This window comes from Xenopus laevis, chromosome 3L (assembly GCF_017654675.1).
Source record: "Xenopus laevis strain J_2021 chromosome 3L, Xenopus_laevis_v10.1, whole genome shotgun sequence".
NCBI classification, from domain to species: Eukaryota; Metazoa; Chordata; class Amphibia; order Anura; family Pipidae; genus Xenopus; species Xenopus laevis.
In genome coordinates this window covers 97,342,184-97,369,346 of record NC_054375.1, presented here as the reverse complement: position 1 = coordinate 97,369,346, position 27,163 = coordinate 97,342,184, and the positions used below count along the sequence as shown (strand labels likewise).

At 41.9% G+C, this 27,163-nt stretch overlaps 1 protein-coding gene across 3 annotated transcripts in view; it reads left to right on the top strand.

Annotated features, from left to right (window-relative positions):
- Positions 1-15,300: 15,300 nt before the first annotated feature.
- LOC108711290 (talin-2) overlaps positions 15,301-27,163 on the top strand; it is a 118,237-nt gene continuing 106,374 nt past the window's right edge. For all 3 annotated transcript variants that reach the window (XM_018252882.2, XM_041586665.1, XM_041586664.1), the window contains exon 1: positions 15,301-15,451. The gene's annotated coding sequence lies outside the window, so the exon portion shown is untranslated. The remainder of the gene's footprint in view (positions 15,452-27,163) is intronic.

Sequence of the window (27,163 nt, the reverse complement as noted above, 5' to 3'; positions counted from 1 at the left end):
GAGATGAGACAGACAGGTTGGCAAAATAGTCAGGTTCAGGCCCGGACTGGCAATCTGTGGGTTCTGGCAAATGCCAGAGGGGCTGCTATAAGGTCCCATAGAAAGTCAGTATTTAGTGGGCGGGTGGTGCTGTTTGGGCCTCTATGTTTGGCTGATAGGGCTGTTTGGGCCTCTATATGGGCTGATTGGGCCTCTGTGTACATGAAAAGCCAGGGCCTATTTTAATTCTCAGTCCGGACCTGGTCAGATTTAGATACTTCAACAAACAATTGCTTACAAAAATAAACCTCTCAGCAAAAAACGATCAACATGTCCTTTAGGTAACTTTTAATGTACATTATATATTAAAAAGTCATTTTTTAGCGTCAGTATCACTTTAAGCTGCGTTGAAAAAAGACCAAAGTCCATGAAGTGTAACCCCTTCAAATGAAACCCAGTGCACATACATGCTCACACAACCTCTCCATACACTCACATAAAATATATATACCATTATCTATACTGCTTGTAGTTATATAACATGCAACTGAAATTTTTTGTGCCCATGGCTGCCACTTCCATGTATACAACACGTGCCTGGCTCTCGCACACCCTTAGTAGTAATATACACAGTGCCGTCTGGTGCACAGTGGTAGAGGTCCGGCAACCCCAAAATCCAATGTATAGAAACAAATTGTCTAAAGGCACACAGAACTGATGCAAGCAAGGAACACCTTGCACGTTTAATGTGGAAGTTCCGTGCAACATTTCGGGGTCACCCTGAAAAGTTGTACTGCATTTTCGCATTAAAAGTGCAAGGTGTTCCTTGCTTGCATCAGTTCTGTGTGCCTTTGGACAATTTGTTTCTGCCCCTTCCATGTAGACACAAACTGTGTACATTTGTGAACAATTTACTGATGGCTGCAAATCATTTCAGACCCCTTTATCGAAGAAGCAATTCTGTATTCCTAGAGAATATTGCACTGAAGAGTGAAGCACATCTGGGTTAAGATTTGTCACCCGCAATTATTTATGCGTGACTAAAATGCGTCTGAATTGGAAATAACTGAAATCGCTGGTGGTAAAACCAACATATCGCAAAGTCACCCAAAGTTTCCAGCAGAGGCAACTTCGCGATATGTTGGTGTTACTGCCAGAGATTTAAGGTATTTTCGGGTATTTTCAGCTAAAAAAATGCATATATTGCATTTAACCCGTTTTGTTTTACGCAAGTAAGTGCATTTTTTTACATTCCAAACACTACCCTCTGTTCTATTGATTGCTGATTGTGCATCAAACGCAAAAGAATGCCACATGCTGCATCACAATAAAATGCAAATAGAGTAAAATGCAACCCAGAATGCTCATGAGTACAGCCAGGCAGAATATAATAGAATCAGTTAGCGAATGCGTTTATTTGAGCTCAAGCCTGCATTTAAATGTGTTAATATGTAAGAGCCCTATTATTGCTGTGCAACCTCAGAATATGTAACTGCAGCATGACTGCAGTGCTAATAGTGATAAAGTCAGTTCCAACCTCTGTTACATACTGCTAAGATTTTATAAACTGTCTCAATTAAACCGGTTATTTATAGGTCGGTTCATATAGTGAATAACGAACCCCCTCTTGTAAAATATAGGATATTATAAGTTACTGAGGAGTGCCATGACCATATAAAAACACCAGACAGAGTGTTTTTATACAGGTCATGGAACTCCGAGATGACTTCTAATATCCTTTCTCATCATGGTTAACTCTTTGTTTTTATGCTATCAACAGGAGATATTGCACCATTTGTGTTATTAAGTCTGGAGACTTGTTAACCATGTAAGTAATCTGTATGTTTGATTTCTACACCCTTCTATTGTACAGCACTGGTGATTTATGAATACAAGTTAACAAAGATTTTACAGTTACAATTTATGGCTAATTTTCTGTGCTAGCTCAGCATTGACTTCACAGAATAGAAATAGAGCCATCTGCTGGTCAAATAGGAGACTGACATGAAGTACAACTGGATGTGGCTGACATTATGGTATTAGTGGAATAGCACTTTCTATTTTTAATGAACTCTGCCAAGTAGAAAGATGTACAATTGAATATGGGTTTCCTCTATGCTTTTCCTTCTGCTTTCTTCTCCCTAGTGGTGTACTTTGGGTCACTTGGCCCCCACAAAAAAAAATCAGGGGCCAGTACACCCCAGGCACCCTAGCCACAACCTCCCTGTTTCACCCTCCCCTGCTGAACCCCCCCCCATGCATACCTTATTTTCTCTTCTTGCGTTCACAATCGGGGACAGGGTGTGAGGTCAGGTGCAGCATCTAGGTTTCATACTGTACATGGAGCAAGTCTGGGTTGGTGGACCCACCAGGTTTTTCCTGGTGTCCCACCAGTCCAGTCTGACCCTGACCAGTATGCTCCAGGCATCGTCCCAGAACCAGGTGCACTTATATCTTTGGTGTGCACCTGGGACGAGGGCCTTTGGTAGGCCCTAGTTACCCAAGTCTGATACTGCCCACCTTGTTCATGCTCATGGAGGGGACAGAGGAGGAGAAGGAATTCTAAGTGATTAAGGGGATGCTGCAGCCTTACTGTTAACCTTTTAACAACCAGAGTGACAAGTATCTAAATATTTCCTAGAGGCTATTCACTAATTACATTTTTGTGGGGAGGGTTCACATGTCCTTTAAACTCTCTTGCTAGAATCCTCCTGATCTCTCCTACCTTTTCATCCCCTGGTAAAATGTCTATCATGGTTGCCTGTTAAAGGAGAAGGAAAGGTTAAAACTAAGTAAGCATTATCAGAAAGGTCCAGCTAAATATACCAGTTAACCCTCAAAGTAGTGCTGCTCTGAGTCCTCTGTCAAAAGAAACACTGCATTTCTTTCCTTCTATTGTGTACACATGGGCTTCTGTATCAGACTTCGTGCCTTCATCTTAAACCTCCTTGCCCCGGGCGTGAGCATGCTCAGTTTGCTCCCCCCCCCTTCTCTGCTATAATCTGAGCCCAGAGCTATAAGTGAGCAGGGAGGGACTCAGGAAGTGATGCCACACCAAGCTAATACTGCAGCTGCTATCCTAAACAAGCAGAGAGCTTCTAGAGCTTTTTACTCAGGTATGGTAAAACATTCTACAGATTAAATATAGCATTCTAGTTTGCACTATTGCAGATAATCTATTGGCAATAAAATGCCTCCGTAGCTTTCCTTCTCCTTAAAGCAAAGGATAGCATACAAACATCCAAAGCCCTTCACTCCTCTGCTCCTCACTACATTTCCTCACTTGTTTACCTGTACATTACTGGCCTTTTTACACCATCCACACCCACTGATATCTCTCATCCATCCTTTCACGTTCGGCACCCTATATCCAGAACCCAAGCTAAGCTCCCTGGTCTCGGCTCTCACTTCTGCCTTTAACCACCGCCTTTCACCTCGGGAGGAGCCCTCGGCTAATTGGATGTCGCCAGGTCTTAGGGAGAGGAGCAAAGCTAACGATTCTGGACTAGCAAAGGGGCACGATCGTCTCACCAGAATACTGAAGGAAGAATACCACCAGAAACAGGCAGGCCGGGCCAGCACAAGCAGTTAGAATAGTCAGACAGGCCAGAATCAGGATTAGAATAGTCGGAGGACAGGCAAAGGTTTCAGGATTGGAGAGATCAACGTAGTTTCAGGCAGGCAAGGTCAGGATTGGAGAGGTCAGAGTAGTAAGCAGGCAGGCAAGGGTCAAACACAGTAGATCAAACAGGAATTACAAGTAATAAACACCCAGGAACAAGCTAATTGAACCTAACAACGGGAAATTTGCTGAAAACTAAATTCCCCTTTTATACTGTTTGAATTTCGCGCCAATGCGTGTGACGTCATCACGCCTGCGCATAAACCAGGAAGCGCGCCGGTGAGTACGCCATAGAGGAACCGGCAGAGCAGGAGACAGGAGCAGCGCAGCGGGCGTCCACGCTGAAAGAGCGGCGTTGGACCCCGCTGCCCACTAGACCACCAGGGTAAGGTTCCCTTACATTACCCCCCCTCTAGGAGGTGCCACTGGACCCTCAAGCTTACCAAGAGCCCTAGGATGGGACTGTCTCCTAAGGTGGTCAACCCTGGCATCAGTTTTGACCAGACTTTTCACCAACACTGGCGGAGGACAAGACTGCTGGTGGACCTGTATGGCTGGCTTTAACAAAGAAACATGAAACAGGTTAGATAACATAAATAACTCAGGTAACTCAAGACGGACAGAGGTTTGGTTCACAATCTCCACAATAGGATATGGACCTATAAATCTGGGCCCCCGCTTAAGAGCTGGAATTTTAAGATTAATATTCCCTGTGGATAGCCAAACCAAGTCCCCAACCCTACTGCTCTTTTTTGAGCGGATGTAACTGCCAACAGGGAACTACGTACCCCAGAACAAGACTTGCTCAACTGAAGGGAGTTTCTCTAAGGAAGTACCTGCTACCATTAGAGTGGAAACTAAACATGAATCCTTGCACTTGGAACCCCACTGAATAACCTCCCCAATCAATGTGGGGGTTGTGTACCTGTAGCCATGGTAACCCCAGAAGTAACGGGGACGAGGAACCATCGAGAACTTGAAAAGCTAATTTTTCACAATGCATATTGTTCACACACATGGATAACGCCTTGGATTTTTGGGTTACCAGACCTGACCCCAGTGGGCTTTTATCAATAGCAGAAATCCTCAGAGGAGGTGTGAGGGGAATAAGGGGAATATTATACCTTTCTGCGAAGGCAGCATCTAAAAAATTTGGGTCGAATACAACAGTTCAGTGGTTTGCAGAATAGCAGGAGCTTCTTCCATTTTCTTCCGTCTCATGGGCCCGTTGTACTGTCACGTTCGGCACCCTATATCCAGAACCCAAGCTAAGCTCCCTTGTCTCGGCTCTCACTTCTGCCTTTAACCGCCGCCTTTCACCTCGGGAGGAGCCCTCGGCTAATTGGATGCCGCCAGGTCTTAACAGAGAGAGGAGCAAAGCTAATGGTTCTCGACTAGCACAGGGGCACGATCGTCTCACCAGGATACTATAGGTTCCATGCAGGATGCTGCCACTTTGCAAAGTGATCTTTCTAAACTGGAAAACTGGGCAGCAAACTGGAAAATGAGGTTCAACGTTGATAAATGCAAGGTTATGCACTTTGGCAAAAATAATATAAATGCAAGTTATACACTAAATGGCAATGTTTTGGGAGTTTCCTTAAATGAAAAGGATCTAGGGGTCTTTGTAGATAACACGTTGTCTAATTCTGGGCAGTGTCATTCTGTGACTACTAAAGCAAATAAAGTTCTGTCTTGCATAAAAAAGGGCATTAACTCAAGGGATGAAAACATAATTATGCCTCTTTATAGGTCCCTGGTGAGGCCTCATCTGGAGTATGCAGTTCAGTTTTGGACTCCAGTCCTTAAGAGGGATATAAATGAGTTGGAGAGAGTGCAGAGATGTGCAACTAAATTGGTTAGAGGGATGGAAGATTTAAATTATGAAGGTAGACTGGAGTTGTTTTCTCTGGAAAAAAGGCGCTTTCAAGGGGACATGATTACACTTTACAAGTACATTAGAGGACATTATAGACAAATGGCAGGGGACCTTTTTACCCATAAAGTGGATCACCGTACCAGAGGCCACCCCTTTAGACTAGAAGAAAAGAACTTTCATTTGAAGCAACGTAGAGGGTTCTTCACAGTCAGGACAGTGAGGTTGTGGAATGCACTGCCGGGTGATGTTGTGATGGCTGATTCAGTTAATGCCTTTAAGAATGGCTTGGATGATTTTTTGGACAGACATAATATCAAAGGCTATTGTGATACTAAACTCTATAGTTAGTATAGGTATGGGTATATAGAATTTTAATTAAAAGTAGGGAGGGGTGTGTGTATGGATGCTGGGTTTTCATTTGGAGGGGTTGAACTTGATGGACTTTTTGTCTTTTTTCAACCCAATTTAACTATGTAACTAACTATGTAACTGAACGAAGAATACTACCAGAAACAGGCAGGCTGGGCCAGCACAAGCAGTTAGAATAGTCAGACAGGCAAAGGTTTCAGGATTGGAGAGATCAACTTAGTTGCAGGCAGGCAAGGTCAGGATTGGAGAAGTCAGAGTAGTAAGCAGGCAGGCAAGGGTCAAACACAGTAGATCAAACAGGAATTACAAGTAATAAACACCCAGGAACAAGCTAATTGAACCTAACAACGGGCAACTTGCTGAAAACTAAATTCCCCTTTTATACTGTTTGAATTTCGCGCCAATGCGCGTGACATCATCACGCTGGCACATAAACCAGGAAGCGCGCCGGTGAGTACGCCAGAAGAACCGGCAGAGCAGGAGACAGGAGCAGCGCAGCGGGCATCCACGCCGAAGGAGTGGCGTTGGACCCCGCTGCCCACTTTCTATGTGCTGCTTTCTATCTTGCTGGAATTCCTTCTGTGAATTCCTCCATTGAGAACACTCTCTCAGCCTCTTCAAAAAAAAACTCTTTTGGAGTACTAGAACATTATATGGTCTAGTCTTGGCACTTAAGAGGAAAGGCCCAAACCTTGCACTTTTCCTCCTATTGTCAGGTTTGTCAGGCTTAGACTGGCAGTCTGTGAGTTCTGGGAAATGCCAGAGGGGCTGTAAAAAAAAAAAGTCATCATGGGGGCTGGTGGGGGACTACTTGGGCTACTGTGTAATTGTAATGTCAGGGCCTATTTTGAATCCCATTGTAGACCTGTCTGTTACCCATTACGATTGTAATATCTACAGGCAAGGACCTCATTCCTACTATGGGGTATATTTATCAAAGAGTAAAGTTAGAGATCACCACAGTCAACTAGTGTGAAATTCCGCCACTTTCCTTTCATTTCTATGGGATTTTTAAAAGAGTATTTATCAATGGGTGAAAGTGAAAGTTCACCCTTTGATAAATATGCCTGAAAAAATCCCATAGAAATGAATGGAGAGTATATTGCTAAATATACCCTTATGGATGCATGAAGGATCAAGTCTCTGAACTGGGATCCTAGTCCAAGTCCAAGGCCTAAAAAGAGAAATAAACTCTAAATAAGATTTTGGCTAGAAATGTCATATTTTATTTACTGTACTTACTACACAAAGGTTAAAAGTTTTGCATCTCTATAACCTTAATGATCTCCTGTCATCTAATATGATGCTATTGGGCTAAATTCTGATAATTGCTCTAGTTTCAGAGATGTAATTTTATGAGAATATGAATTACTAATTAGCTTTGTAATGTGACATTTATATTCTATACTGTATATAGAGTACGTTGTGAGTGGATCAATAAGCATAGGTAATTGACAGCACCACAGAGCATGTGTAAATCTGCAAAAACGTGTGAATCTGCAAAATCATATGTGAATCTGCAAAATCATGTGTGAATCTGCAAAAAAGTAGACAGGGGGCTACCGGGGGAACCTTCAGAGTCAGCGCTGTATTTACCAAATAGGCACTGGAGGATCTGTTCCCTTTTTTAAAAAATATATTTTCCCCTGAAATCCGGCCACAGAGGTGGGGGAGTCTGGGACGTGGCAAGAGTGACATCACTTGCATGTGCTGTGCATTGTGACATCACTTTGGGAAGGAAGTGATAGGAAGCCCTATATTTATCAAAACTGTGTGTATTTGTGTAGTTTTAGAGGTTTGTTTCAACCTTAACTAAACTCAAATTTTTTGCAGGAATGTCTACTTATTTATTAAAACAGGGAACTAATATGAATAGGGAAATGAAAACTACAAAATCCTCATTTATTCCATTATTTTTTGTTTACAAGCAAAAAAAAACGTAGGAAAACCTTGAAGTATCTAGTATCTAGATATTTTATGATGTTTTATTGTAAGGACAGCTCCCCTTTGACATCTACATGATCTCAACTGTTTTTATGCTTAATAATTATTGAACATTTCCTTTTTTAAAACCATTCATTCACAGCCAAGATTTTTGGCGCTAAAAAGTTCAATTGTGAAAAATAATATAAATAATATATCGGCCCTTTAATCTTATTCTTGTCCAAAGTAATACTTTACCATTTGTGTAGTTTCACTTTTAGCCAACGTTACAAGTAGCTTTCATTTTTTTTATCTCCTTTGCGCAGTCTTATCTATTTCAATGATGTAAGCATTTTTCTGAGACGCTGATAATTTTATTTATCAGTCCTCCTTATCTCATCTATTGAGTTGGTCAGCTGCTCTGGGTCGTACTGGGCCTGCAGGACACCAGGAAAAAACCCAGATCCCCACACAGATACTTGATTTGTTGGCTCCTCCCTGCCGCAAACGCCGTAAAACACAGCGCATACCTGCGCACAATCGCACACTCTCTGTGGCACGGCGGCGCCGCAGGTGGGGCCAGGGGTTTCCAGAGGGGGCACTGGGCAGCAGCCCCTATGGGCCCGGGCCCCCCAGTCCGACCCTGCAGCTGCTCATCATACTTTCATGCTTCCTTGATTAGTTCAATATAAGCCCTTCTCCAGTAGGCTTTGTTGCTTTGCTTGTTTCAAACAAATTCATTTGGGGAGCATAATATAAGCAGAACACAGGAAAACATTTTGAAAATTTTAGCCCCTGCAATAGATCAGGAACGATCAGAAAAGAGCAACATGTTCTAAGCATTTCTGCCCATAAAAGGTTATCCCTACTTTTTCTTCCTATTATTAGAGGGAATTAAATCCCTTATTATCTTCACTTCAATGCTGAAAAATCTGTCAGAATTTTGAACTTTTTCTTTGGCTGCCTTCACTAAATTCTTTGGATACTTTCAATTCAATTAACTTATTATACAGCTTTGTGCATTGAAGTTTTTAAGCTGCCTATAGGGCACATTCGTGTTCTGTTTCTAAACAGTGGAAGTAAACTTTGAGATAAACAGGTAAAAAAGAATGTTTTAAAAATAACCCTCATAGCTATATAGTAAAATGGATATGAAAAGATCTCATTCCACAATATTTTATTTTTCTGTTTACTATCCATTCATGGTTACTGAAAAAAAATAATTTATAGGGAACATAGTGTGTGAAAAACAAGATTGTGCCAGTGCATTATACACTTTTATACATAGAAGCAATGTGCTGAAAAATATGTTTTAGCCTGATTTTTTGAAAATTTCTGCAAAAACCCCAAGCGTCCTGCCCATCTATTCCACTTCCCACTGTCTAGTAACATTGTTAAGTTGCGTTGAAAAAAGACCAAAGTTTATCAAGTTCAACCCCTCAAACCAGTGTCCATACAAACACACACTTGCGCTGACCCCTCCATACACTCACATAAACTATATATACCAATATCTATACTAACTGTAGATTTTATTACAATAGCTTATGATATTTTGCTTGTCCAAGAAAACATCCAAGCCACACCTACATTGACCGAATCAGCCATCACAACCGCATCTGGCAGGCAATTCCACAACCTCACTGTCCTCACTGTGAAGAACCACCTACGCTGCTTCAAGTTCTAAAAGGGGTGGCCTCTGGTGCGGTGATCCTCTTTATGGAAAAAAAAGGTCCCCTGCTATTTGTCTATAATGTCCTTATGTACTTGTAAAGTGTAATCATATCCCGTTGAAAGCGCCTTTTTTCCAGAGAAAACAACTCCAATCTTTACAGTCTACCTTCATAATTTAAATCTTCCATCCCTCTAACCAATTTAGTTGCACATCTCTGCACTCTCTCCAACTCATTTATATCCCTCTTAAGGGCTGGAGCCCTTAACCAGGGCAGCCATCAGGGGGGGACAGGGGGGAGAGTTGTAGGGGGCCCGAGGGTAAGGGGGACCCAGCCACGCCGCAATCTCTTGATTAGCCGGGCCCCCCTGCTTTCTGAGAGCTGCTGACTTTGGGAAGGCAGGGCAGGAGCACAAGGGGAGGTATCTTCTGTCCATTACTTCCCCTTATTGGTCACTGAGTTTAAGTCCCAGTTGAGCTGCTCAGGGATTGGATAGCTGTGGTTTGAACTTCTACTCCAGCTCATCCAATCACCATACAGCTTTACCAGGACTTGAAATTCTGTGACCAATAAGTGAAGAAAATGCTGCCATGGGAAGAAGATGCAGCCACCTGTGCTCCCCTCCTCCCTTCTGTAGTTGGCAGCTCACTGACAGCAGGTGGGCCACACTAATGAAGTGTAACATGGCAGGGCCCCCCTAAAGGTAACCCTTTGTGGTCCCTGATGTGTGGTGGGGCCCTGGGCACCAAATTTTTTTTAACTTCTGGGGGGGGAGTTTTTTTACATGGACGTTTAAGGGGGGCCCTAGCCATCAATTAATATGGGGGGGCCTGGCCACCAATTTTTTCCCCATGTGGGGTCCTAGCCACCAAAATTTTTTAATTGGGGGCCCTGACCACAAATGTTTTTTTTAATGGGGGGGCCCTGTCCACAAATGTTTTTTTCAATGTGGGGGCCCTGACCACCAATATATTTTTTATTAACATGTGGGAACCATAGCCACCAATGTTATTTTTTTTTTAGTGTGTGGTGGGGGGGACCTATACGTGGGGCTTGTGGTGGGCGCAGCCCAAGGGGCCCAGGAAATTTTTTTGTATGGGGCCCTGTGATTTCTGATGGCGGCCCTGCCCTTAACTGCTCTGCATACTCCAGATGAGGCCTCACCAGGGACCTATAAAGAGTCCCTTGAGTTTATGCCCTTGTTATGCTAGACAGAACTTTCTTTGCTTTAGTAGCCACAGAATGGCACTGATGGGAAATAGACAACACACTTTAGCGTACACTTGCATTTATATTATTTCTGCCAAAGTGCATAACCTGGCATTTATCACTCAGCACACTACACTTTAGGACAGAAACTAAATAGCAGCTAGGCTGACCTGATAGGGAACTTTAGCCTGTATCTGCTTGTCAGCTTGTGTGACTGCACGGCTGTGTTGGCTACAGGCCCGGATTTGCGGCAAGGCCGCATAGGCCCGGGCCTAGGGCGGCAAAAAAATAGGGGCGGCATGCCGCCCATCCGCACTATGGGGACGTGTGCGTCCCCATTCAATTACAGCAGCTGCGCCGGCGAAAAAACGCCGGCGCGCTGGGAAGGGGAGGTGAGGTGGGTGCTAGGACCACGCGGCCGCCTGGTCGGACCGCGCGGCCTAGGGGCGCCGCACATTGAAATCCGGCGCTGGTTGGCTATCCTCCTACTGTGCTTTTTGCAGGGATGGCTGGGGACACCCTCCCCTCATTTGAAACACAGACAGGGACCTAGCAGATCTATACAAAGCTCCAATAAAAGGCTGTGGTTGCCTTGGGCTGGTACAGAAGCCCAAAACATAATGTACAACATTTCTAGCATACTTCTTTAGTTATCCTTTAAAAGGGCAAGGTTTGCATGGTTTTGGATGGAGATTTGAAGAGGAATTATGGGTGCCAGAGGCAGGCATGGTCTTGTTGCGCAAGTGTGTTGTATTACTTATGGGTCAGGAGAATGGCCATGCAGGCATATGTTGCCCTAAGATCCCTTACTGCAACCCTAGTACCAGCAGTAATCTGAAATACATTTGTCCATGGTATGGTCCTCTGTCATTCCCATCCATGTTCCATCAAACTTATGCCAATTTTTTTGACTTGAAATACTCTCTTAAAGGAAAACTAAATCCCCCAAAAAATGTAGGTCCCTATACAAAGATATTGCATAAACAGCTCATATGTAAAACCCTGCTTCATGTAAATAAACCACTTTCATAACAATATACTCTTCTAGTAGTACGTGCCATTGGGTAATCATAAATAGAAAATTGCCATTTTAAAAAATAAGGGCCGCCTCCTGGGATCGTACGATTCACTGTGCACACAAACATACCAACAAACCATACTTGTAAGGTCACATGAGCCAATTAACAGACAGAGTTCTGTCTTTTGCTTCAACACTTCTTCCTGTTACAGTTAGAGTTTTAGTATGTCAGGTGATCTCTGAGGCAGCACACAGACTATCACGAAATGGTGGCTCAAGGCAAGAGATGTAAAAGGGCAGGATTTACTTAAATATATAGACCACTTTGGTAAGATTCTTTAATATGCCACTTAATATGATATAAACTATCTGTTGCTTGAGTGTTCATTTTGGGGGTATAGTTTTCCTTTAAAGGAGAACAAAACCCTCTAAAGTTAAAAGCCCCCATCCGCCACCCTCTACTGGTCCCCTGCCTGCTCCCTCCCTGCATAGTCTTCTACTAGAAAAAGTTTTCCTGGCAGCAACACTGACCTATCTATGCAGAGTAGTGCATCTTCAATAGCTTCAGCAGCTTCGGCTTTCTTTGTGAAGTGACTGCCAACACTTGAGCTTCTGGCACATGTACAGTTGGAGCAAGTCCATATTATTGGCAACTGTGCATGCACCGGAAAGCCCATGAGCTCCTCTGCGCTACTCTGCATAGAAAGGTCAGTGTTGCTGCCAGGGACACTTTTTCTAGTAGAAGTCTATGCAGAGAGGAAGCAGGGAGGGAGGGCAAGTGGAGGGTGCCAGGTGGGGCTTTTAATTTTAGGGGGGTTGTGGTTTCCTTTAAAATACATTTCTGTAAAGAAACTCCTCATATTGCCAATTTCCTCACCTTGGGACTCATTTATCAACAGTGGATACATTTGCACCTTGCACCCTGTTCTATCTGCAGCTGTCTGAAATAAGCTTATCGCTGGTTGCTGTAAATTTGCCCATTGTCAATTAATGAGCCCCTAGTATCTGACACCCCCTTCTTATTTTAGATTGTAAGTTCTATTGAGGTTTGCCACCTGGCTGGCATTTTACTAGCCTGACCTGTAATAATGATGCTTGATATCAATAATGATGCTTGATATCAATGTTATTAATAAAACAAATAGGAAGAGAAGGCCACAGACATGTAAACTCACCTGGAAGTTTCGGGAGTCACATACATTTAACAAACCCTTAACTGGTCATCCACAGTTACAGCCCAGTCATCTGATGACAGTAATTTACACCTGAACCCATGCCATTGAAAAGCATTAAAGCCACGCCATTGATCCTCAGAAGCATCCAGACCAAGAAGCATAATCAGGGTGTGTTGCTAGGGTGTATTGGGGCAGATTGGGAATGAGAGGGAAGGATTGGTCGTAAGTGATTTACATGTTAAAATTTCTTCAATATGTGGTGTCCCTAATCTGCTTTAACAAGAGCGGAGGCAGGCCCGGATTTGTGGCAAGGCCACAAAGGCCCAAGCCTAGGGCGCATATTTTTAGGGGGCAGCATGCATTTTTATTTCCTGGTTCCGACACCTGGAGCACTGTAAAGCCTGGAATTTTGATGAATATTTGAATCTTGAAGTGTCCAGTCTGATGCAAGTGTCTATAGGAACAAGTAAACTTATGAGGGGAGCAGAGGGGCCAAGCAGAAGGCGTGAAAGCATAATGTGTGTGCACACATGCATGCGTTGGGGTTGGTAGTCAGCCTAGAGCACATCATTTGTAAATCTGAAGCTGACTGGAAGGGGTGCAGTGTCGGACTGGGACACCAGGGGCCCACACTCAGTACTATTTTCTTCCTCTCCTTACTCAACCTCTATTCTCCTAGTCTCTTTTCTTTACATACTATAATCTATTATTCCACCCATTTAGCCTCTTTTTTCTCATAGAATAGGGAATGACCATGAAATAGGCCAAAATTTAGCAGCATGAGGGCCCACTGACACCTGGGCCCACCGGGAGTTTTCCTGGTATCCCTGTGGTCCAGTCCGACACTGAAGGGGTGAATGCAAGTATATAAACAGTAGCCATCTGTGTCCACTGTTGAAAGTTCAGTTGGGACAGAACAGGGTGGGTCAGGAAATGGTTGAGTTATTAGCAAATATTGCTAGCCTAGCCACCCACTGTAGGGGAACATCATTCATCCCACACACACTTTATAAAGATGTTATTACTAATAATAATAATAATAATAATAATAATGACAGACAGGCCCGGATTTGTGGTAAGGCCACCTAGGCCCGGGCCTAGGGCGGCAGGATTTTAGGGGGTGGTATGCTGTCCAAACACACCCACATTTGTTAAAAACACTGGGGATGTTCTGGAGATACAATCATTTTTTTAATTTCCCCATTGCTCCAGTGCAGATGATGAAAATTTGCACGAATAAATGGGAGGGGACAGGGGCGACGAATGGCAGTGGGCCAAGAGGTGCCCACTATGTAAATCCGGCCCTTATGACAGAGTATGGGGCGTAACAACAGAGGCAGCAGACCTTGCGGCTGCAGGGGGCCAAAGAAGGATTGCCACCCGGCCGGTATTTTACCGGCCTAGCCGGTAAAACACCCGCCAAGGCCGGGGCCGGTATTACAACATACCTCCCAACATTTTGGAAGTAAAAAGAGGGACAAAAAATGTTTTCCCGCACGTAGCGCAGCAATTTTTTGACCACACCCCTTTCTGTGGCCACACCCCCTAATTACCATGTTTGTTTTACAAAATTTGGCAGGTTATGAAAGTTTGAAAATATTTCTCCTTATCTAAACTGTGTTTTTGTGTCTCAAAATTGTTACAAAGTATCTTATTTGCACCTGTTAGCTGTTCTGGGCTCTCTGCTAAAGGCCAATTAAGTGAGAAACTTTGTTTCTTTTTCTGGCTGTTCAGTGCAGAGAAAAGAGGGACTTTCCAGTAAAAATGAGGTACTGCGGGTTGAGCTGTCAAAAGAGGGACTGTCCCTCCGAAAAAGGGACAGTTGGAAAGTATGCTACAAATTTACCAGGAATGTAGCTGCTGGTAAATTTGTAATATCCCTAACTAAAGCCCTTGGCCCAGCCCAATCTGTGCAAAACTTACCTTTTTTCGCTGCCTGGCCAATCACACGCCGCGGCCCCGCCCCCTTTGATGTCACGCACCGCCCCTTTTGATGTCACATCTGGCCCCTTTTGACATCAAGCCGTGCCATTTTTTACCGCCCCCAGCAAATTTTATTGAAAGGTGGCAACCCTAGGCCCAGGAGGTATAGGGGGACCCATGAAGCCCTAATTAATGAGCAGTTTCAATTTCTATTGGTAAAACAGGACAACCTCTGGATATGTTGAGGGCCCTAAAATGAATTTGTTGTGTGGGGCACAGTAACATCTAGATACACCAGATGATACTGGGCCAGAGTATAAATAAAAAAATAACAGTCTAAGTTACTTGTTAGTTAAAAATCTTTTAATACACGAAAAATTATAGCACACTTTAGGGAAATAGGCACTCGCGCTTGCTGTTGAATAAGAAAGATTGAATAAAAGGCATTTGACAAAATCATGTTAGACTGAATGCCAGCCACAAGATGGCGCCTGTTGCCATACCAACCCTGACCTCCCTGTACCCGCCAGAAGCGCCGCTGCGCAATGTGATTCTCTGCTTTCTCTCACACCCCCACTCCTTCGTTGCACATGCGCATGAGGCGTTTCGGGGGGTCAGGCAGTGCTTCGGGCGGAGAGACAGTGAGAGATGGAGAGGGAGTGACCCAGGGACCAGGACAGGGTAAGGGGGAAATAAAGCGGGAGAAGATGGCATGTAACTGGTTGAGCATTGATGTGTTTGTATATGCTAGAAGGGGGTACACACGGTGTTTAGGAATGTGCAGAGTGAGGGGCTAACATAGTACGATGTATATATGCATTTTGCTGAGATAAGGGCTGGGGTTCTATGCGGGGACACAAATGCAGCATTTATCAGATGAACATACGGGAACAATGTGCTGGCTTGTAGTATAGCTGTGATGTATGTATATAGTGTGTGTGTGTGTGTGGGAATGCGCCGGCTCCATGTACAGATATATGTGTGTTCGCCGCTGTAAACACGTGTGGAACATAGCAGTTGTACAGCAGACAGGCTCAGGATAGGGGTGTGTGTGTGTGTGTAGCCCCGGTGTGCAAGGATCGGAGCAGCCACTTCTTCCACTGACGCTCTGTTGCAGAAAGCCATTCAGGAGATGTATTTGGGCTGGGTGTCCGGGAAGGCTTGGAGGGCAGCACTGGAATTTAAATCCTCAGCATATGTGTGGATAACATCCCCTCCCTACTAGCACATGGGCTCTCTGCATGCTCTCTGCCAATAGGCACTTCTATAGGTTATATATGTTCTACCTACACAAAAAGTTTTTATTGCAATGCCCCTGTCTCTTTGTTATATCTGTATTATGCAAACATGTAGCTGCAGCTGTGGTTTATACAGAAATAGAGAGTCATACATTCCCAGAGCACATGCTGTATACCTGAAAGAACACATTACATAGCAATTGTCTGCAGTTCTGTGTATTACATGCGTTATTTATTGCTATTAGTATTGTGTTTTGCAGTCGTAAGTTTTATTTATACTTCAGTTATGGCTTCATTACGGTTTAGGACCCCTCCCCACATTGCAGTTCTTTTTATGTTTAAAGGAAACATACTTGTGTAGGGTTAACCTTCTTGCATTTTCTCTTAATTAAAAAAAAAAGGTCATAAATGACTTATGGCACATATCTTTACTTGCATTTGGAGGCAGTATTGGTTAAAATAATTGGCCTCCTGGGGTGTTTTCAAAGCTCCTGCTTTCCCCCACACCAGTACAATCAACCCTACATGTTTGACCATTGTCAAATAAAATAGCTATAAGCTGCTACACAGTTACCGCTGTTAAATGAGATTGGGTATCAGGCACTCTGCTGCTTTATGTGCAATTTATTGGGGCTGGGTAACCTTGGGGGCCTGAGCTGCTACTCTAAAGTCCCATGTTATAATCTCCCACTGACTTGCATAGCCATTTATTTATGACCACAAGGGTTTCTGTTGCTTTTGCTTTGATGTCCATGCAGGAATTCTGCAAACCATTCAACAAAATAATAAAGACTTTGTTTATCTAGAAAAAAAATAAAAAAAAATTATATATATATATATATATATATATATATATATATATATATATGTGTGTGTTTTCTGTAATTCCACTTTTTGTAACAAGATGTTTATAAACTCACTCCTTTTCTCCCCTCCCTAGAAGTACTGCAGAACATGGAATCTGTATTCTGTGGCACACTAACAGGCTTAATTTAGGGAATTAGTCCTAATGGTTTATGTTGTATTTTATTTGAAATAATTGCAATAATCACATACGTTTTAGATGTAAACTCATGTCTGATAGATTGTATCGGTTAAAAGACAAGAAGTAATCAATGTAACCCAAACAGGCAAGATTAGATTATGCAAGTTAATACTATACTATATAACTTTATACCTTTCATTGTGGCCATATTACTTATACAGTACTATTTGGCCAATCATTGTGCTTTTAATAAATGAAAATAAAAGTTAAGTAATTTGAGATTACTGGAATGCTATACCGTGGTGTTTACTGATTCAGTACAGGGAACGGGGTCAGCAGACCTATGCTTAAAGCAGGGGTTTACCTTTGAGGTAACTTTTAGTTTGTGTATATATAATGGGTAGTTCTAAGCAACCTTTCAGTTTTTGAATTGTCTGATTTTTCTGACTCTTTTCAGCTTTCAAATGGGGGTCACTGACCCCACCTAAAACAACCAGATTGCTGAAATTGCAAACTGGAGAGCTGCTGAATAAAAAGCGAAATAACTCAAAGAAGGCAAATAATAAAAAAGAGACATTTGGAAATCGTTTCAGAATTTCACTCTCTCTTCATCAAACTAAAAGTTAATTATAAGGCTAATGGAAAGCTTAAATAAAGCGAAAAAAAACCCTGACTCCTTTCCTTATTTGCATTGATGGGCATGGTGTCGGCCTGTATCCAGACACATGGAGCAAAAGTTGACACGGAAAAGCAAAATTATGCAAATTTCGGCCTAAAATCTGCTTTGAGTGTCTGCTAACATGCCCAAGCTATGGCTGTCAGTGAAGACACCGGAAGGAATGGTTGGGAGTGCATTGGTTTTTCTCTGTCTGCCTTGAAGCAGGTGGAGAAAGGCTGAGCCTCAGTCATGTATGCCATTAAGGCAACGGCAGGCTAAGGGGGTCTATTTATTATGCTGTGTAAAAAGTGGAGGGAAACATTGCCGGTGATGTTGCTCATAGCAACCAATCAGACCTTTGCTTTGTTTATCAACTGTTGAAATCTAAATGCTGATTGGTTGCTCTGGGCAACATCACCGGTAATGCTTCACTTCACTTTTTACACAGCATGATAAATAGGCCCCTTAGCTTATTGAATTATTCTCTCCATCTGAAGATTTTAATTAGGTGGAGATAATCGGCTGCTTCCTGTATCTGCAGTTAAAATTACAGCTTCCGCCTGTGTGCGGCTGCACAGAGTCTAGTCAAGCAGAGATCTGATTGAAAATGCCTGTTTTTGCATTTTGCAGGCCAATCTCCCCTCCGCTCAACAACTACGCTGGAATTGGCCCCTTATTTTGCCTGCACCCAGATTGCATTGTCCTGCATGCGGGCACAAATAGTGGATTTTGGCACCGAATTGCAAACTCTTGCACCTCCTGATCCACAACGCATAGCCCTCTATCACTATTTATTATTCTGATAATTTGTCAAGCAGAGGAAATTGTTTTGTTAGCACATATTCACAATATATGAGCCCATGGGGTTTACTGAATATTTATAGAAAAGGTGGCTGTTAACTCTGCTTTATGTCACTTATAGTTTAATTTCCCCGCTTTATACATGCATAACCTGCGCACACTGCTCACACTCCTTGGGGTAAATTTATCAAAGAGTGAAGTTCCGCCACTAGAGTGAAATTCCGCAGCTCTCCATTCATTTCTATGGGATTTTGAAAGGCGTATTTATCAATGGGTGAAAGTGAAATTTCCCCCGATGATAAATACGCCTTTAAAAACCCCATAGAAATGAAAGGGAAGTTGCGAAATTTCACTATTAACTTCACTCTTTGATAAATATACCCCTATGTCTTTAGCTCTGTTAAACATAATATATAATGGGCAGAGATATGAGGCGAATGCATACATTTCCTGTACAACCCTTTTTTTCCTAAAAATTATTAAAAACAATTTCATGTGTTTCCTCACGTCGGTTCTGGGAAAAAAAGGTTTTTCTAAATGAAAATTATAGTCCACTGTATGCTACGAAATGTTTTAGATTAGATCATCAGCTTCATAAAGTTGTGAATATGAATAGGTTATGTAAGTAGCATGGTGATTTCCTTTAAATGAATATTGCATGGCTGCATTTGCATCAAGCACTGCTGCGTTTTTATTAGGGATGCACCGAATCCACTTTTTTGGATTCGGCCGAACCCCCGAATCCTTTGCAAAAGATTCGGCCGAATACCGAACCGAATCCGAACCCTAATTTGCATATGCAAATTAGGGATGGGAAGGGGAAAACATTTTTTACTTCCTTGTTTTGTGACAAAAAGTCACGTGATTTCCCTCCCCGTCCCTAATTTACATATGCAAATTAGGATTCGGATTCGGTTCGGCCAGGCAGAAGGATTCGGCCGAATCCTGCTGAAAAAGGCCGAATCCTGGCCGAATCCCGAACCGAATCCTGGATTCGGTGCATCCCTAGTTTTTATCTAGAAGCCCATCTAGAAGTAATATATTTTTGATCAAACTGAGCCAACATTTTGAATGGGCCTGATAACACTGGGCTGCCTTAATGACAACCTAACTGGTTTATGTATAGCTAGATTCAATTGGTTTTAGTATACCAACGCATTTTGATCAGTTTCAATAAAAATGTGGGTTTCCACTAGTAATTTCCCATTCACAGCAATGGAAGGTGCTGTAGGTATGCCTATTTGTATTGATAATCAGAATGTCTGGTGTACAGCAGCTCTTAAGGTTTTTAGAAACTGAAAGTCATAAAACATATGACCCACATCAATGAATGACAGTACCCATATCATGTTATTTTATGATTTATTATGTCTGTTTTATTTAGGATAATCAATTATTATTCACTGCTTAAATGGTCTTTCTGTGAGCTAGGAAATGTCCATTAGTTGCAGTCCCTAAACTTAGTTACCTTCTATTAAAAAAAATTAAAAAAATCTGTCCGGTCAGCCTACTAATAACAATAAATAAGTTAGCACCCCTGAATAAAATCAATACATGTTTGTCACATTCAAACATTAAAACCACCCATGGGTTCAAACTTTCAGGGCTAACGGCCTCATTTGTGACGTATAATTATGATGGACAGCAAAAGGGCTTACATTTTGCATATTGTTTTAATCACTAAATTGCTATGAGTTTTTCAACTTAAATAGGACAAACAAGGAAATTGAAATTGCTCCATGTTTGATTCTTGTAAGGTAGTTAATTAGATTTCCCATTGCGAAGGTAAAGTAAGAGACCGATTTATGATGCTTTGTGGGTCCACATGGCAAACCATACCAGAAATTGAGAGCGAGTTCCTAAACAAACAATTGTAGAAACTCCCTCAGAGTTTCTGCAGAGATTTGCCTGAACCCAGACACCCATAAATTGGCCCTTAAGGAATAAGCATAACCACATCACTGACTCATATCTGTGTTATGCTGTTACAGGCAATCTGCAGTAATGTCATTAGTATTCAGAACAGAAAATAATAAGAATTTACCTCAAAATTGGCCTAAATTACTACATTTAGACCAATTTATACCTAATCGTCCAGCCTCCTCTGGTACAAGATCAAACAGGATGTTATTACAAAAAGCACTCTTTTTTTTCAAAATTAATAACACGCTTTGTAATAAAAATGTATCAAATAATTAAAGTGAATTATTTCTAGAAAAGAATGTGAGTGCTCTTTTGCTGAAAAGGATCAGAAACATGAAAGGTAACAATGACGGAGAAACAGGCAGCCTGGGCGAGGACCGCATCAACAATTTGGTCATTGCTCCGGTGAGATTTTTAAACCAGCCCAATTGATATTAGTCAGATAGGCCTGGTGGAGTACCCTTAAGCTGGCCATACACAGGCCGATAAAAGCTGCAGACAGAGCGAGTCAGCTGCTTATTGGCCCGTGAGTGGGGCCCTCCGCAGGGCTTCCCCGATTGATATCTGGCTGAAAGTCGGCAGATGTCGATTGGGCAGGATTAAAAATCCCATTTCATCGTGGCCGCATCTGTTCGTTGATGTGGTCCCGCGATCTGACCACCCGTATTGACTGCATTATGATCCGATTGTTGGGCGGATCTCTTTGTTTATGGCCAGCTTTATACACAGGCAGAAAAGCTTCTAACCGAGAAGGGGCTAAATCTGCAGCTAAAATCTGCCGGTGTTGCCACCTTAACAAAAGCTGTGTTCAGAGCACTGATTTTTTTTTGTCATTTTGGCCTAGAATATTAAGTGTATTCATCATTCCAAATAATTCAGAGCTTTGTTTTTCCCCCACTACTTTGAATACAGGAGGGCGTCTAAATATAAGTCCTATACTGATTCACAAGTTTGACAAAATTGGAATTCTGATGGCAGTGCTGGTAGAACTGTCTGAATTTATATCACTAAAATAAAGCTGTATGTATTTATTGTATGGCTACATTGTATGATGACAGATGGGCTGTTTTGTCGCAGTGACAAAACACCTGACAATACTTTTCCATTGTGGGTAGTGAGAATTACTACAGGTAAAACACTTAAATTGTATAAAAATGCCTTCTTAAACTGGCCATAGGTGTGCAGATTATATTTATGTTGGATGAACAATCGTCTGTGCCAATTTTCCGACCTGCAACTAACCATTCAGATTCATATAAAGTAGTAAAGAGAATCATACGAAAGTTATGTCCGACAAACAGTAGTGACAATCTCCCATTGATATTGTCAGGCAATACATGCAGAGATCTGATCCGTAGCCAATATAAATCTTTTAACCTGTCCGATCGTCTAAGCAACCGATCGGCATGGCACTGAAAATGTTGGGATGATCCACATACGGTCCATGGTATCTTTGCATCCATGGGCAGCTTTACACATTTGTGCTTTATTACACAATGTAAACATTTTACCTGCAACAGTTCTCACTTTTTCTAAATTTTTGGGTGGCATCTTTTATTGTCCTTTGGGAACTCTTTGTATGATTGATAATATTAGGTGCTAAATATTTAAAGGAGAAGGAAAGGCCAATTTACTTGGGGATGCCAAAAGTAAGTGATTATATATACTTACCCAACACGCTGGACCAGTTCTCCTATCAGGAGAAAACTGCATTGTTCTAGGTGTTCTTCCAGCAAGCGATCGGCTTCCTTCTTCTTCTTTCTCTAAATTTACCGGGGCAGACGCATGCGCAGTGGAAAGAAATAGCCAACTTCTTTGTTAATGTTCTGCTTTTCACACTAATGTGTATGAGCACAGGCGCAAAGAAAGAAGAAGCCGGAGGCCGTTCCCCCCGTGGTGCTCACTGGAAGAACACCCTGACTAATGCAGTTTTCTACTGATAGGAGCACCAGCCTGGGGTGTCAGTTAAGTATATACAATCACTTGGGGGTGCCTTAAATTTGGCACCCCAAGTAAATAGGTCTTTCCTTCTTAAAATATTTAGACCTAATATTATCAATCATACAAAGAGTTCCCAAAGGGCAATAAAAGATGCTGCCCAAAAATTCCTTCTTCTTTAAGGGGTTGTTAGTTTTTTCTGCTTATTTGTTTTCAGAAATAAAGAATGTTTTTCCAATTGCATTTCATATATTATTTTGACAGTTTTCCAAACATTTAAGTTTAAAGTTTACTGCTCTCGTCTCTAGTGTTTTAGTCTGGCGACTCTATAATCCAGGTGCAGATTCTAAACTGTTACAATTTGCTACATTATTTGCTACATTTCTCAGCAGCATCTGTGGAATATTAGCAATTATTGTATCAATTATAACGGCTGTTTTTAATGAAACTCATGGATTCTGATAAGCAGGGACAAAGATAAGAGATATGTCAACTAATGTATCATTTAGAACTGTTTGCATATTCAGTGACACCACTTCCAGAGTTGCTTCATAAGAACATAATAAGGTAACTTGAATATTAGATAAACAATCACAAATAGGAAGTAGAAACTAATTGAAAAAAGTCTTTATTTCCGGGGAACTATCTGTGTTGGAATGTGAACACAACCCCTTTAAGTAGCACAGTGGTATGACTAGAGGTTACTGACCCAACTATCTTCCCAGTTTAAAGGATGATTGCCTGCTTTCATTTATACAAACATTCGGTATTGTGCCGGTCCCCTGCCTGGCACTCTGCTGCAGCTGTTGCTGGGTCTGCATTATTATTAGGTTCCTGACAGAGGTTGCAGTTAATGAAACACTTTAGGCTCACTGCAGATTATGATGTATTTGTGGTAGATGTAAACCTGTAGTGTAGAGCTTACATACTGCCATTGTTATGATTATTAAAAAGCACTTAGGTTGGTATATACCCCATTTGAAAGTATCTAGTGAAAGTGGCTGTGCATGGAATTGTTGTATCTTTGCTGGGTAGTGTGAAAGGTGAGAAGAAATAATACTTAACTGCTGAGCAGTAAGCTATTTCTGTCCTCAGGGGGTATCCCATGTTACTGTGTTTTAAAGGGGCAGTTCTAATTGAAGCACAAAGTAATTAACCAGATGGATGATGGAACTGGCTTCCTTGGTGGTATAGAAAACATTATACCCTGTTTAAATCCGGATCCTGTCTGGAGTTCCTTTCACTCCTGGGCTGTCTGACCTTTCAAAGCAACCGTTCTTTTGTTTACTGACAGATTCTCATTACAAGTATTTTATTATGTTTATTTTCTAATGAGGTGTTCACTCTTAACTTAAAAATTATTTTTCCTTTTTATAATTTATTCTTGCTTAAGTATTAAATAGTTAATTTATTCATCTCGCCCAAAAAAAACAAAAAAACAAACAACTTGAAGCTATGGTTTACTGTGTTCTCTAAGGGTGGCGTGTAAGGCTAATGGCAGAAGAAAATGTATTTTCTGGAAAGTGGAGGCTAGAATATACATACACAATTGTTTTGTGGCCAAAATCCATCTCTTTTGGAATGGCCGGGCGCTCGTCATTTCTATGCCTGCGTTTGTCTTCAGGTGGAAAAAAACACCTCTTCTGCCATTAGTCTAAGCTGTATTGGAATTGGGGACTCATTACAATATTTCATGTAGATTTGTATTGAGAGAATATGTATAAAGTACTGTTAATAATTTTAGAGCAGCCTCTCCGAGGTTTTCCTTTACTAATTCTCTAATTAGCACTGTTTTATTGTTTATCTGTAGAACAGGTTAACTTGCTCCAGTTAACTAAAGGCAGTACAAAAATAAAGGAAAATAATCTGTTCCTAGAAATTGCTGATGCGATTAACTGAACTTCCTTAAAAATGTATTCCTGCTTCTATGTAAGGTTCTTTCAGGGAGTAATGTGAACATGATACCGTCTTATTAGATCCTGCTGAATGCACTTATTTGGTAATGCAGCTCTTGTTGCCAGACAATCAAATGAGATGGAAGTAAAATAAGTTTGGCTGAACACACAGATCTGTGGATGTGTGCAATTGTGATTAATCTCATAGAGGATTGTCACTGCTAATGTGCTAAACTAAGGGCACATGTAGGGGCAATCCTGGCCCCTCCGCCTTGTGAGGCAGCTTGCCACAATTTCAGCAGGGGGGTCCAGCAGTCTCAGCGCTAGAGGAGCCAAATTTCCAGTATGAAAACCAGAAATTAGGCTCATAAAGTTACCAGGAGTGGCATTTTTGCTGCCTCTGGTAACTAGTGGGGTACTGCTGTCTGAGATGAGTTTCTCAACTTGCCTCATTGGCGCAGTGCCCCAGAGTGTTTATTGGTCACTATGGAAAGGCAAGCCTATATACAGTCATCCCACATGAAGCTGTACACGGGTTACATATACTACAGACCATGTTGTCTATATGGCTTGGTGCACGTGTAGGCTGTATTATGTTGGTAAATCATCCACCACATACAGAGAACGCATGAACAACCACAGAAGCGCTATTAGGAAGGCATTATCTACTGGCAAAGCTGACCAACTGGTTTCCAAGCATTGGCTTAAATTGAAACATACACTGCCTCAATTTAGACATATGATCATAGACCATATACCAGCACTGCGGAGGGGGGCAAAAGAGACCTGCTGCTACTGAAGAAAGAATCCACATGGATATTCAAATTAGATACTTTGGCCCCTAGAGGTCTGAATGAGACACTTCCCATGTCTCGGTTTTATTGATACAAATTGCTGTTGGCCCAAGAATGCAACATTGTAAATTATTACCATGTGACACTTTTGTTACAATCACTGTTCTAGGACTACTGTTTGATACCGATGAAAACTAGGCGCTGAAGTGTGTATTTGTGGCTAAATATAGGCCAGTACTGACATATTCATAATGATATAATGAATTTTTCCAGTTTTTCTTTTATTGAGTTAGTTGTATCGCCTAACAGGAATTGTTACCTCCTGCTCCTTTAGTGAACCTCAGTTAGAAGGTACAGACAAACCCCTATGCAGAGAAACCTCACAAATGAGCTTGGGACCTGAATTAGGGCGATTATGGTGATCGGGACTAACGATGGACACCCAGATGGGGACAATAAGTTGCCAATCCTTGCAGTGTGGCTATCGCTATTATCAATATGAAGGGGCTGTGCTCACACTACGCACTATAGTTAATAGGCAATTGTGGGGTAGTGCTCTGCTGGAATCAGTGCACTGCCATTGACTAGCGCAACCGTTTTTGGCTACCTACTTTTAAGCCTATGTTGCAGCACTTGAGAGAAAACACTAATGCCACCGCTGTTACTAAAGGAGTGTACCCGTCCTGGATGACAAAGGCACCGCTATCAGTACGCAAACCTGCGAAGGCTACTGATGACAGATCCCAGTCACGCAAGGCTAGCAGGTACATGTTCACTATATTGTGCCGTGCTCTACAATTAAGGGTAGATAGGCAAGAGTATAACAATACTGTTGCTTTCTCACACCGGACGGTTACGCTTGATTTTGTAGCAATGGAAATCCCTTGGTTGGGCATTAATTGAGTGATATATTTCCTTCTGTTTTTTACACATATAACATGCACTTGAACACTATGGAGTTACACGGGGTACCCATGTACATCCACTATGTTGAGAATTTTTTTTTTTATATTTAATTTATTTTTTCCTTTTTTTTTTTTTGATAAAACAAAGAGTAAAACACATAACAGAACAATGCAGCAATAAATGTTTTCTCATTGCATAGTCATCATGACTCATTAAATACATTTATCTGTATACACAAATACATAAAGAAAGAAAGGAAGAATAATGTTGAGAAATTATAAGTGATCACGGATGTGCAGATTGTTGCTGAAGACGGTCCAAGTTGAAGGGCTGAAATGTTGAATAAATCACTACTTTGCTTTTTTGGATAAGTCCTGTGTTTGTGTGCTTTTTGTACGGACGTTTAATGATGTTTAATCAGCACCCAGACAGCAGATCTTTTGTAACACGTTGTGCACCAGATGTGATCTGTATATACAGTAACGTAACTAGAGGGGGGCGGGCCCTGGTGCGTGACGCGCAGCCGGGCCCCCGCCCCCCTCCGTATGACACGCATTTCAGTGTCGCGTGGGCTGCCGCGGGGCCCTGAGAGGGTGCAGGCCCAGGCCCGCTCGCACCCCCTGCTCCCCCGGTAGTTCCGCCACTGTGCATATATATCAGAGAACACCACAGCTTCATTATATTCAGCTTGAAAAAGAAACTAAAATCTTCTGAAAGCTTGCTATGATTATCTTAGCCAATAAAGGTATCACCTTTGTACCACCTTTTTGTTATTTATTTAGCATTTCTCTGTAATAAGACAACAGGAGGGTTGTGGAAGGTGATGGACAACATTCTGGTCACCAGCCTGGGACTGCTGGTAAAATAAAAGTCAGTATGATTTGTATAATTTGAAAAGCAGTATCTTGTTGGTTCTCTAATATTTCATGTTCATCAGGAAATCTTAATTGAAGATGTTTCTCTTCTCATTTACTGTATGTGTAGCTCATTAATTAATCATGACTGCAGCAGAGCTGCTAGCTGATGAACAGCAGAAAGAGCTATTTCTTTGCTGTGCCTGAATACAGCAGTTTAATGAAGAAATAAACAAAGAATAACAATGTTGTGCCTGCCATAGAAATGTGCTAATGAATCCAAAATGGTTGCCATATGACTTATATGTGCATTCTCTTGCTTTAGTTGCTATGTGAACCATAAGCTGTATGTAATAATTAGTAGTGGTTGCCAACTTGAACAGACACAGCAGTTAAGCATC